The following is an 11930-nucleotide window of genomic DNA, read 5'->3' as shown; positions in this document are numbered from 1 at the left end:
AAAAATGTAAACATGTCCCAACTTTCTTCAGCTAACAACCTCGTCAAGTGTGGGATCTACCGAAGGCACTTCCTTGTGGTGAAAGTGAAGAAGGAAGCGAGTAGGTGACCACACACCTGCTTATGAAGGTAAGCGGATAGGGGTGTGGCCAGACGACTGCTTACCGGCAGTCAGAAGGAATACCGTGAGTGTAGCATTATGTGTTTCTCTGAGACATGGTTGCACACAGATATTCCCGATAGCAATGTCTCTATAGACGGGTTTCAGATTGTGCGCTCTGATCGCAACCGCGGGAGCGGCAAGCGGAAAGGAGGGGGGCTTGCTTTATTTATTAATAAGAGATGGTGTAACCCCAGCCATATTACGATCAAAGAGCGACACTGTGACCCGGATATAGAGCTGTTAGCTGTAGAACTCAGACCATATTATTTGCCAAGAGAAATCCCTCACGTTATCATGATGGCCGTTTACATCCCCCCTCGGCAAACCCGACGGTCCCGTGTGACGTCATTCACGGCGCAATTGCACGTCTTCAGACGAAACACCCGAAGGCTTTAATCCTCATCTCAGGGGATTTCAATCATGTAAAACTGGACAAATCACTACCAAACTTTAAACAATATGTCAGCTGCCACACCAGGGAGAACAGGACCCTGGACTTGTTTTATGCCAACATCAAGGAGGCATACAGCTCCTCACCACTACCACAGCTGGGCCGGTCGGACCACAACCTGGTTCACCTCAACCCCTGTTATGTGCCTCTGGTCAGAAGACAGCCTGTGACCAAAATAACAGTGAGAAGGTGGTCAGAGGAGGCACAAGAGGCACTACAGGGCTGCTTTGAGGTCACAGACTGGCAGGCACTCTGTGAGCCCCACGGAGAGGACATCGATGGGCTTACAGAGTGCATCACAGACTACATCAACTTTTGTGTGGACTCCAATATCCCATCTAGGACTGTTACCTGCTACCCTAACAATAAACCATGGGTCACTAAGGACATCAAAGCCCTTCTGAACGAGAAGAAGAGGGCTTTCAACGCAAACAATAGGGAGGAGGTCAAACGAGTTCAGGGGCGTCTGAGAATTAAACTCAGTGAGGGCAAAGATAATTACAGAAGGAAGTTGGAAGGGCAGCTGGAAAACAACAACATCAGACAAGTGTGGTCTGGTATGCAGACAATAACCGGCATCAAACCGGCGGGGGGAAGGGGAGTGGATGGAGATGTGGCCCGGGCAAATGAGCTAAACCTGTTTTACAACAGGTTTGACACAGCGGCCCCGGTGAGTCTGCCCACCCCCCCCCCCCCCCCCCGACACTTCAGTTGCCCTGCCCACCCCCACACCTCTCAGCCCTTCCACACGAGCAAACCCCCCCCCCATCCATCCCCCCAACTGCCCACGCCCCCCCACCTCTGGTGCAGCCTGTCTGCCCCCTGCGGCTTGAAGACCCGCTCCTCCCCCCCCCCCCCCAACACCCGAAACCCCCACAGTATGGCTCTCTGCAGACCAGGTGAGTACACAGCTGAGCAAGTTACACGCAGGCAAGGCTGCGGGTCCTGATGGGGTGAGCCCAAAGGTACTCAAAACCTGTGCCTCTCAGCTGTGTGATGTGCTCCAGTTCATATTCAATATGAGCCTGAGGCTGCAGAGAGTCCCGACACTGTGGAAAACCTCCTGTGTGGTCCCTGTACCCAAGTGCCCGCGTCCCAGCACGTCCAAGGACTACAGGCCGGTGGCTCTAACCTCTCATACAATGAAGACCATGGAGAGGTTAGTCCTGGAGCAACTCCGCCCGGTGACCAAACCCCACCTAGACCCACTCCAGTTCGCCTACCAGCCCCGACTGGGGGTAGAGGATGCTGTCATCTACCTGCTGAACCGAGCCTACACTCACCTAGACAAGCCGGGGAGCACTGTGAGAATCATGTTCTTTGACTTCTCCAGTGCTTTCGATACCATAAGGCCTGGGCTACTGGGTGAGAAGTTGGAGGCGATGCAAGTAGAGGCCCCCCTGGTGTCCTGGGTTGTGGACTATCTGTCGGGAAGACCACAGTACGTGCGCCTACGGAGCTGTGTGTCAGACAGACTGGTCAGCAACATCGGGCCCCCGCAGGGGACAGTCCTCTCTCCCTTCCTCTTCACTGTCTACACCAACGACTTCCACTATCGGTCAGAGTCCTGCCACCTTCAGAAGTTTTCTGATGACTCTGCGATAGTGGGATGTATAAAGGACGGTGACGAGAGAGAATACCGGGAACTGGTAGTGGACTTTGTCACATGGTGCGACAAAAACCACCTGCAGCTAAATGTGGCGAAGACCAAGGAACTGGTGGTGGAGCTGGGGAGGAGGAGGAGTGCACCCGTGACCCCCGTTTCCATCAGGGGAGTTGATGTGGACATGGTTGAGGTGTACAAATACCTCGGTGTGCACATCGACAACAAACTGAACGGGTCAAAACATGCAGAAGCACTATACAAGAAGGGCCAGAGCCGACTCTACTTCCTCAGAAGGCTGAGATCCTTCAATGTCTGTACAAGGATGTTGAGGATGTTTTATGAGTCGGTGGTGGCGGGCGCCTTCTTGTACGCTGTGACCTGCTGGGGCAGCGGACTGAGAGCAGTTGACACAACCAGGCTGGATAAGCTGGTCAAGAAGGCCAGCAGCGTGGTTGGGGTTGAGCTGGACTCTCTAGCGAGGGTGGCGGAGAGGAGGAGCCTCGCTAAGCTCCAGGCCATCAGGGAAAACCCCACCCATCCACTATACACAGACTTGGCTGACAGGAGGAGCATGTTCAGTGCTAGGCTCACACTACCCAAATGCAGCACTGAACGGCACAGGAAGTCCTTCATTCCAACAGCCATCAGACTATATTATGCATCACTGTGCCTCACTGCATCACTGAGCACAGAGCGGCAGCTCAATAGTGGCAGGAGGCCGCGACTAGCGGCCTCCAGGCTCCACAACAGGGGGCAGCGACGGCTGCCAGACATTGATCTAAGTCTTATTGGAACCCGAGGTCAATACACTACCTAAAGCATACTGCACCTAGTTACACTGAATACTGGAATATATATTTCATATTTCATTTAGTTAGATTTAGATTTAAATTATAATTATAACCAAATTGTTTACCCCATGCTCAGTATGCTCAGTATATTATTACTGTATTTATTTCTGTATATATCATTTCATTTCATTTTATCCTATTTTATTTTACTCTACTCTTATCCTAGGCAACTTGATTTGATTTGTGTTCTGTCCTGTCTAAATGTTTAAATGTTGAGCGATTTTGCAGTGTCTAATTTCCCACGGGATAATAAAAGTATTTCTATTCTATTCTATTCGTAAAGGTACATTGTGGAATTTTTTATTCAGTGCTCGTGCACGAAGTGAAGTGCGTGCAGATGACGCTGAGTGGCAGCCAGTATGAAATAGAACTAATTATGGGTGCATCGTGACGCCTGTCAGCACATTTGGGGAGTGACAGTCGACCACTACAGACACCATAAGGTCAAATTTTTTTTTATAAATGCAACACTCCCAGACATACCCCACGCGAAGGTAAGGAAAAACTCACTAAAACCTAGCAATAGAAGTGCGACTTGGCCATAATAAAGTAATTTATAGACCTGATATTCTATAATCATATTTCAAATTGAATGTGTCCGGATGGCAGAATTCAGTACTGTATCTACAAAACCTTCTATTTATCATCTGCCCTTTATTCATTTGCTTAGATCTTTTGTACACGTGATCGCAAGAAGGTGCTGAACGAGCTCAGTGGTAATTTTAGCATGGTGTTATTCACCGTCAAAGATGAAAACATTTATTTTGGTTCATTACAATTTATTTCTGACACTGGGAATACATTCCCTGAGGTCCGTAGATGTCCCTAGATACCAAGAACATGCAAATGGGCCTTGTAGAAGTGGAGCAATCTCCCATTTACTTGGGTGTGTACTTTTAGGCACATTTTCTGAAAATAGGGCTCTGGCTTAAGAGGTTAAAAGGGGCAGTTCAAGCACCCTTCTCATCAACCCTCCAGTTAGATGTTGTGTGATATCTGCCGTCACTCAGTATAATACAATGAAGCACTTGGTTTCTCAAAGCATCAAAAAGAATTAAAGGAGAGAAATGGCCTGATAATCAAAGTGATGATTTGCTGTGTAATTAATTAATCGAATTAACGCGATAAACTGACAGCCCTAATTAATACATTCCAATGCATTACATTACATAAATACAGATTACAGTTTGGTCTTAAACAAAGTATTCTGCCTTCTCCCCCAAGCTTGGCAAAATTAAATAAAATCTACCATAAAAAAGGTTCCCTACCTGGGCCCCGTTCCTCGTACCTGGATAACTGAGTTAGCCGGATAACTTTAACTGGATAACTGAGTTAGCCGGACTTTCCGGTTCCCCGTACCTGGATTTTCCAAATCACCATGACAACAGATCCAAAAGTTTGAGCCTGGTCGAAAGCAGAGTTTAAGTTCAAGTTAGCCTGAACCATCGCCACGCCCCCGCAAAGAAGTGACAGCCCGTTTCCTGAAATTATTCCCACAGTCTACGATCTGCATTATACCATTCTGAATTACGTTTTTGTGCTCCATTCTTCCAGAGGGGGCTTTTGAAATGTAAAATAGACCCAAAATGCTGATACTAAATTCACTTTGTCCTAAATAATGCACGTTATATATACCGTGGCGCTCGCTCGTGCGATGTACACATTATGTGGTTATTTTAATTGTAACTGGGATTAAGATGTCTGATGAGATGCGCTGTTTGACGGATTTGAGAAATTGAATGAGCCGTTGACGTCACATTAATGAATGAGGATAAAGAGATAAAACTTCATTCAAAACAAAGAATATTCTAAACACGGGTCTCTCGTTCATTAATGTATAAACAATGAATTTATCCCATCTGGCACAGTGGCTCAGCGGTAGTGCTCAATCCTGGCAACCTGGCGACCGGGGTTCGAAACCCCCTCTTTCCAATATAAATTTTTGGAATATAATATTAATGATTATACGCAAAGGTAGCATAGTTTTAAGTTAAAATATTATAAATCTACATGCATTGAGGATGTCATTCTTTATATAGCTCTCAACGTGCACCAAATTGAATTATTCCTATATTGCAAAAAGAAGGAGACGACTGGGTCTCGAACCCCGGTCGTCTGCGTGAAGGTCAAAAGAACAACCCGTTAGACCACAGAGAAGATAAGTAAAAGATCGACCATACATCAATCAATGGGTAAGGGAGCCGTATCGTTATTCTGTATAACAGTTTTACTAATTATTTTCGCTAGCAAGATCTCATTTGATTATTCAATCCAGCAGGCAAGTTTAAAGAAATATAATCTGATTGATTGAGGTAATGAGGGACTTGAAATTAGCCTATAGATAACGCATTTAACTTGTCGGCGAGGCGATTGAGCCGTACTGCAATATGTTAATAAAGTTCTAAATCAATTAATCAATCAATGCCGCTAGAGAATCAGATTCTCTGCTATCGATACGTGCTGGCTTTTCAACTGAAGCGGCCGCGCGCATTTAGCCTGGGTCGCAAGTCTGGCTTGAGTTAACGAGACTGAATCCACCTTCGAGGAACAGGAAAATCCCGGCTTCAAACATCGGGTTAACTGAAGCTGGATAATGACATCTTGATCGACTTAGTTGAACCAGGTACAAGAAACAGGGCCCTGAAGCACAACTCGTTTTTCATGTTCATCCTGCTCAAGAAAATCAACATAACATTTGACTAAATAGTACTTCCCTTATGTCCCGGTAGACAGGACAATAACATTTTTTTTTTACCTCATTCTCAATGGCCTCTGTGGCTAGTGGTAATGTCCCTGACAGAATCTGTGCACATAGGGATAACTATTCTTTATGAGACAGTAAGTGCGTCATTGAGAACTTTATAGTGTCTGCCTCCATGTTGACATCATGTTAGATAACGGCATCTCGAAAAGTCAGTTGATATTGAGTTTCCTACTTGAAGTTCCAACATCGAGGGCAGTTCCCACTTCAATGGAACGCACCATAATCTGGGGCTGCTACATAGACAGTGACCACTGTCTCATCAGAAAACGTGAATATTAATCCACCACAGGAAAAAAGGTACATAATGTACGCTATCTTATAGTAAATACAGTACTAATCCACCACAGGAAAAAGTTACATAATGTACGTTATGTTATAGTAAATAAAGTACTAAAGGTACATAATGTACGTTATGTTATAGTAAATAAAGTACTAATCCACCACAGGAAAAGGTTACATAATGTACATTATGTTATAGTAAATAAAGTACTAATCCACCACAGGAAAAAAGGTACACAATGTATGTTATATTATAGTAAATAAAGTACTAATTAATCCACCCCAGGAAAAAAGGTACATAATGTACGTTATGTTAAAGCCATAAGTAATATATTTTTTACGTATTGTATCGGCAATAGTCCAAAACAAATGCCACAACCAGGAGTTGAACCAACAATCATTGCAGTCGTAGGCGAGTGCTCTCACCACTATCTAACCACGTACACATCTTAAATTTGTTTTATTTATAGCTATAACATAACGCACATGATGTACTTTTCCCCTGTGATCCATTAGTACTTTATTTAGATATTTTACACAAGATCGGGCTGACAGTGAATGGGAAACTGCTTTTGTAGCTCTCAAAAATGTTTAAGTTGAGTTCTCACAACCAAATGCTATAGATGTTCTGAACCAGAATATAAAGGAGCCTCACACAAACATCTTATGAAACCATAAACATGCTTCATTCATTGTCTACAGAGCAGCACTGGGTTAGTTTGTAACTAAATCAGCTGCTACGTTTAGTTTTACCACCATTACTTAAAGTAACTATTTTGGATACAACATCATTACTAAGACAAGTGGCCAAACAAAGATGAAAGATTCATCATAATGGTTACCATGCACATTAGCTTGCTGGCTGGCATGAGGCCCTTGGCATCATAGCACATGGTACAATTTACAATTTACAATTTAGTCATTTAGCTGACGCTTTTATCCAAAGCGACTTACAGATTGTGAACAACAAGTAAGCAGGAAGGGTACAACTCTGGCAGATAAGGGTCAGTGGCATTGTTCGTCAAATAGTATCAAGCTTGAATGTTAGTCTGACTGCATACTAGTATAGACATAATTAGCAAGATAGGTAGTAGTATAAGAATGGTAGCATAGTATTAGTGTACATAATAGTAAAAAGACAGTAGGTAAGAGGGTTGTTTTTATTTTTGTTATTTTTCGTAGTAAGCTAGATCAATATTGAACTATCATATCAATACATTATATTACATTAGTCTACTCTACTGGATTACTGTGTTGTAAAATGACATGCAATTAAAAAAAAGAAAAAAGGTTGTTGTATGCTCATTTTAAATAGTCCTAATCAAAAGTGAAATAGTTTCTTTTGTTGCAGTTTTTATTGGTTCGGGTCTGTTTCACATTGACAATTGACGAACAATCCAAACGTTCTAAAGAAAGCCATGTTGTAACTTATCACCTACCCTGGGGCATTTAACTAGTCAGTTGTTACTTAGTGTTATGTTGTAACTTATCTCCATGATGCAGCCTCTTTTATGTATGCATTATTTGATAGGAATTTACATTTGAACATCTGATGCCACAGACTGTAGGCCCGGCTTTTACATCCAGCATCCAGATTTGAGGGTTCTCTCTCTGATTTTTACCTTCAGGAGAGAGTTGTGTGTGTGTTGATAAATATTACTGAACTGTCCAGGGGCACAGGAATAATACAGAATTTAATGAACTCTTAAAATGGATGAAAGTGGTTAAGGATTAGGGTTCGGTTAAGGCTAAAATAAGGATTAGGTTAGCCATGTTAGCCATGCACTGGGTTAGTTTGTAACTAAATCAGCTGCTACGTTTAGTTTTACCACCATTACTTAACGTAACTATTTTGGATACAACGTCATTACTAAGACAAGTGGCCAAACAAAGATGAAAGATTCATCATAATGGTTACCATGCACATTAGCTTGCTGGCTGGCATGAGGCCCTTGGCATCATAGCACATGGTACAATTTACAATTTAGTAATTTAGCTGACGCTTTTATCCAAAGCGATTTACAGATTGTGAACAACAAGTAAGCAGGAAGGGTACAACTCTGGCAGATAAGGGTCAGTGGCATTGTTCATCAAATAGTATCAAGCTTGAATGTTACACTCTGAGTGCATACTAGTATAGACATAATTAGCAAGATAGGTAGTAGTATAAGAATGGTAGCATAGTATTGGGTACATAATAGTAAAAAGACAGTAGGTAAGAGGGTTGTTTTTATTTTTGTTATTTTTCATAGTAAGCTAGATCAATATTGAACTATCATATCAATACATTAGATTACATTAGTCTACTCTACTGGATTACTGTGTTGTAAAATGACATGCAATAAAAAAAGAAAAAAGGTTGTTGTATGCTCATTTTAAATAGTCCTAATCAAAAGTGATTTTTTTTTTTTTTTTTTTAACAAATGTTTTTTATTAACTTTTTTTTTTACATAAAACCAGACACACAATACATAAACAGTAGAAATCCACAATAAATCACAGGACTATGATTGACATAATAATAACAATAATAACAGTCCAGTACTTAAATCATCCACCCATTATTCCCGTTAACACCAGGAATTACAAATTCATATGCTAACCTTTATCCTCTCCACCACCTCTAACCAGATTGCTATGCTGGCTTCATTAACACCTAAAATTCTTGCGGTAGATATCTCTAGATAAATCACATCGAGATAGTTTCTTTTGTTGCAGTTTTTATTGGTTCGGGTCTGTTTCACATTGATAATTGACGAACAATCCAAACGTTCTAAAGAAAGCCATGTTGTAACTTATCACCTACCCTGGGGCATTTAACTAGTCAGTTGTTACTTAGTGTTATGTTGTAACTTATCTCCATGATGCAGCCTCTTTTATGTATTGCATTATTTGATAGGAATTTACATTTGAACATCTGATGCCACAGACTGTAGGCCCGGCTTTTACATCCAGCATCCAGGATTTGAGGGTTCTTTCTCTGATTTTTACTTTCAGGAGAGAGTTGTGTGTGTGTTGATAAATATTACTGAACTGTCCAGGGGCACAGGAATAATACAGAATTTAATGAACTCTTAAAATGGATGAAAGTGGTTTAAGGATTAGGGTTCGGTTAAGGCTCGTATACTACATTTATTTAAATGGTGATTTCATTGGATGTGTACTGTTAATTAATGCTTGTATATCTAATTTTATGTTATGTTTAAAAATTATTAAAAAATAAAACAAAAAAAAAAGAATTTAATGAACTCTTAAAATGGATGAAAGTGGTTAAGGATTAGGGTTCGGTTAAGGCTAAAATAAGGATTAGGTTAGCCATGTATTGGTGATGGTCAAGGTTAGGGTTAGGGGTTTGGAAATGAATTTAAGCCAATACAATATCTCCAATTTTAAAGCTTTGTGTGTGTCTGTCCGTGTGTTGGTCTGGCAACACAATGGGGGCAAACGTCGGCCATCCGCCTGCCTGCACAATAGTGGGGTGTCTGCTGGCCCCTGAGCTCAGCACATTACACACACAGGGCTCAAAGGCCCCCACGGCTACAACTGAGAGAGAAAAAGAGAGAAGGGGGGGGGTGGGGGGGGTGGGGGGGGGGGGGGGGGGGGGGGGGGGGGCTATACCAGTTGATAAGTAATTTGGAGAGAAGGGAAAACAAGGGAAGAAGAAATAGATAGTTGACAGAAATGTGTAGAAGAAGAGATTTGGACAAGGGAGAAGTGAGGAAGGATGCAACAAGAGAGGGGATAATCACAGTGCCTGTGTGTGTGTGTGTGTGTGTGTGTGTGTATGCACGTGTGTGAGAGAGAGAGGGGTGCTTTCTGCTGATGGCAGTGACTGTCCCCCTCCAGCCCCCCCCCCCCCCCCCCCCCCCCCCCCCCCTCACCATGGTGCTGGACAACAATGCAGCCAGCCGAGTCAGCACAGCTCAGCCGCAGATAAGCGAGTGTTGACCCTTGACCCCGCCACCGTGCATCCATAAAAAGCTCTCAGCCATGGAAGGGAGGGATGGCCACATAGAGTGTGAATGTATATATATATCCCTCTCCAGGTCCGTTTCCCCATAAGGTCGCTCCGTGTCAACCTGCACTTTTCTGTAAGTTCCTCCTCTTGATTGGTTTTCTGGGGTCACGTTCTGAAAACACAGGGGGTAGGGGGAGGGGGGTTGCGGGGTGTTTCCATCTGATGTATGCTACGGATCGTTGTCCGGCAAAAGAGGGTTGACTCTTTCCTTCAACCTGGATTTTTTTTTTTAGACAAGCTTTTTTACTTTTCAACCGTGCCAATGGTGTGTGTGTGTGTGTGTGTGTGTGTGAACTCGTTTCTCACACAGAGAGAACAAGCAGAGTTGCTTTGATGCTCAGTGGGCTCACATGGAGGTGAAACGACTGAAGCGGATGTGGTCCTTCTGATCTGAGAAGCGATGGAACGCGGCAGGTCCTCGCTAGACAGACAGTACAAGCTGTAAGGGGGATCGCCCCAAAGTTTTGTGTTAAAGAAGAATATGTTTGGATTTTCTTTATTATTATTATTATTATTATTATTATTAATATTATTATTATTATTTTACAACCACCTGTAATGGTAATTTATTATATGTTACATCATTTGTACAGCTTATTGGACATGTTTCATATAGCTCTGTTATAAATACATATTTAAGTCAACTTCAAGTCACTAGGCGACAGTCTGACTGTGTTCTTAAAACAACGGCCAAGGCCCAGGGCAGTTTGACTTAGATATAACATGTCCAAGTAAAACACCACCTTTTCTGATATGGCATGTAAGGGTGTCAGTTTTGAGGGTGGCGTTTGACATAGGATGGAGGTTAGGGTGGAAGTTCAGCGAAGCAGAGTAAGAAAACTCATGCAAATAGGGCCACTGCGTTTGCACAATATCACTGCATCAGCTCTTCTTTCTGCCTTGCTTTTCAAATGGCTGCTAATGAAATATAGACCTTTTTACAGGCAGTCACTTAAAGCTCCAGTATGTAGTTTTAGGAAGGAAAAAACAATCTCTAGAATAATTAAGATAACTAGAACGTTTAGAACAGGTTTCTATTCTCAACACAAATCCAAGAAATTAGCTTTAGAAATCATGTTGATCAAACATTAACCTTAGGAGATGCCTATTTGTATTGTAAAATGTGGTGGGACCATAGCCTAACAGATTGTTTCTAGCTCATACAGTGCTCCAGAGCCTAACAAGATTGTTTCTAGCTTCATACAGTGCTCCAGAGATCCAGATTTCCTCTTGGGACACTTCATTAGTTCAGTACTAAAGATATATTCACACACTATTTTTGTTAGTTTAAATATCCACCCCCCCAAAACTAAGTAGTGTAGCTTTAAGAACTAATGAAATCAATGGCTAGCAGAGGGACATTCACCTGTTCACAGGGAAGGGGGGGGCCATTATAATTTCAGAGAGAAAAAACACAACAATGTGGGACAATACTAGACAGTAACTGAAGAAAATACAAAAATCAACAAAAGGCAGCAAAGAAAAATACAGGAAAGGCATTGAGTCTCATAATGTGTATAGTTTCATTCAGATATGATGAAAAGACCCCTCCCTATTCAATTACGGTACCTCCCCTCAACATTGACTTAGCCTCCAAGTCACTGTCCCTTGTATGATGTAGAAATGGAAAGGGCAGTAGATTGAGCTGCAGTATCTGGTAACTCCATCACCACACCTTTTCACTACAAACGCCTATAGAAATGACCGATTTCTGGGAAAAAGAGCTACATAAGGTATGTTATGTTATAGCCATAAGTCATATATTTACGTATCGCAAATGTAGCATGTGTACGTATTAC

The sequence above is a fragment of the Notolepis coatsorum genome (assembly GCF_963971535.1).
Source record: "Notolepis coatsorum genome assembly, chromosome: 1".
NCBI lineage: Eukaryota > Metazoa > Chordata > Actinopteri > Aulopiformes > Paralepididae > Notolepis > Notolepis coatsorum.
The sequence above is the reverse complement of the archived record's forward strand: the minus strand, read 5'-3'. Positions refer to the sequence as shown.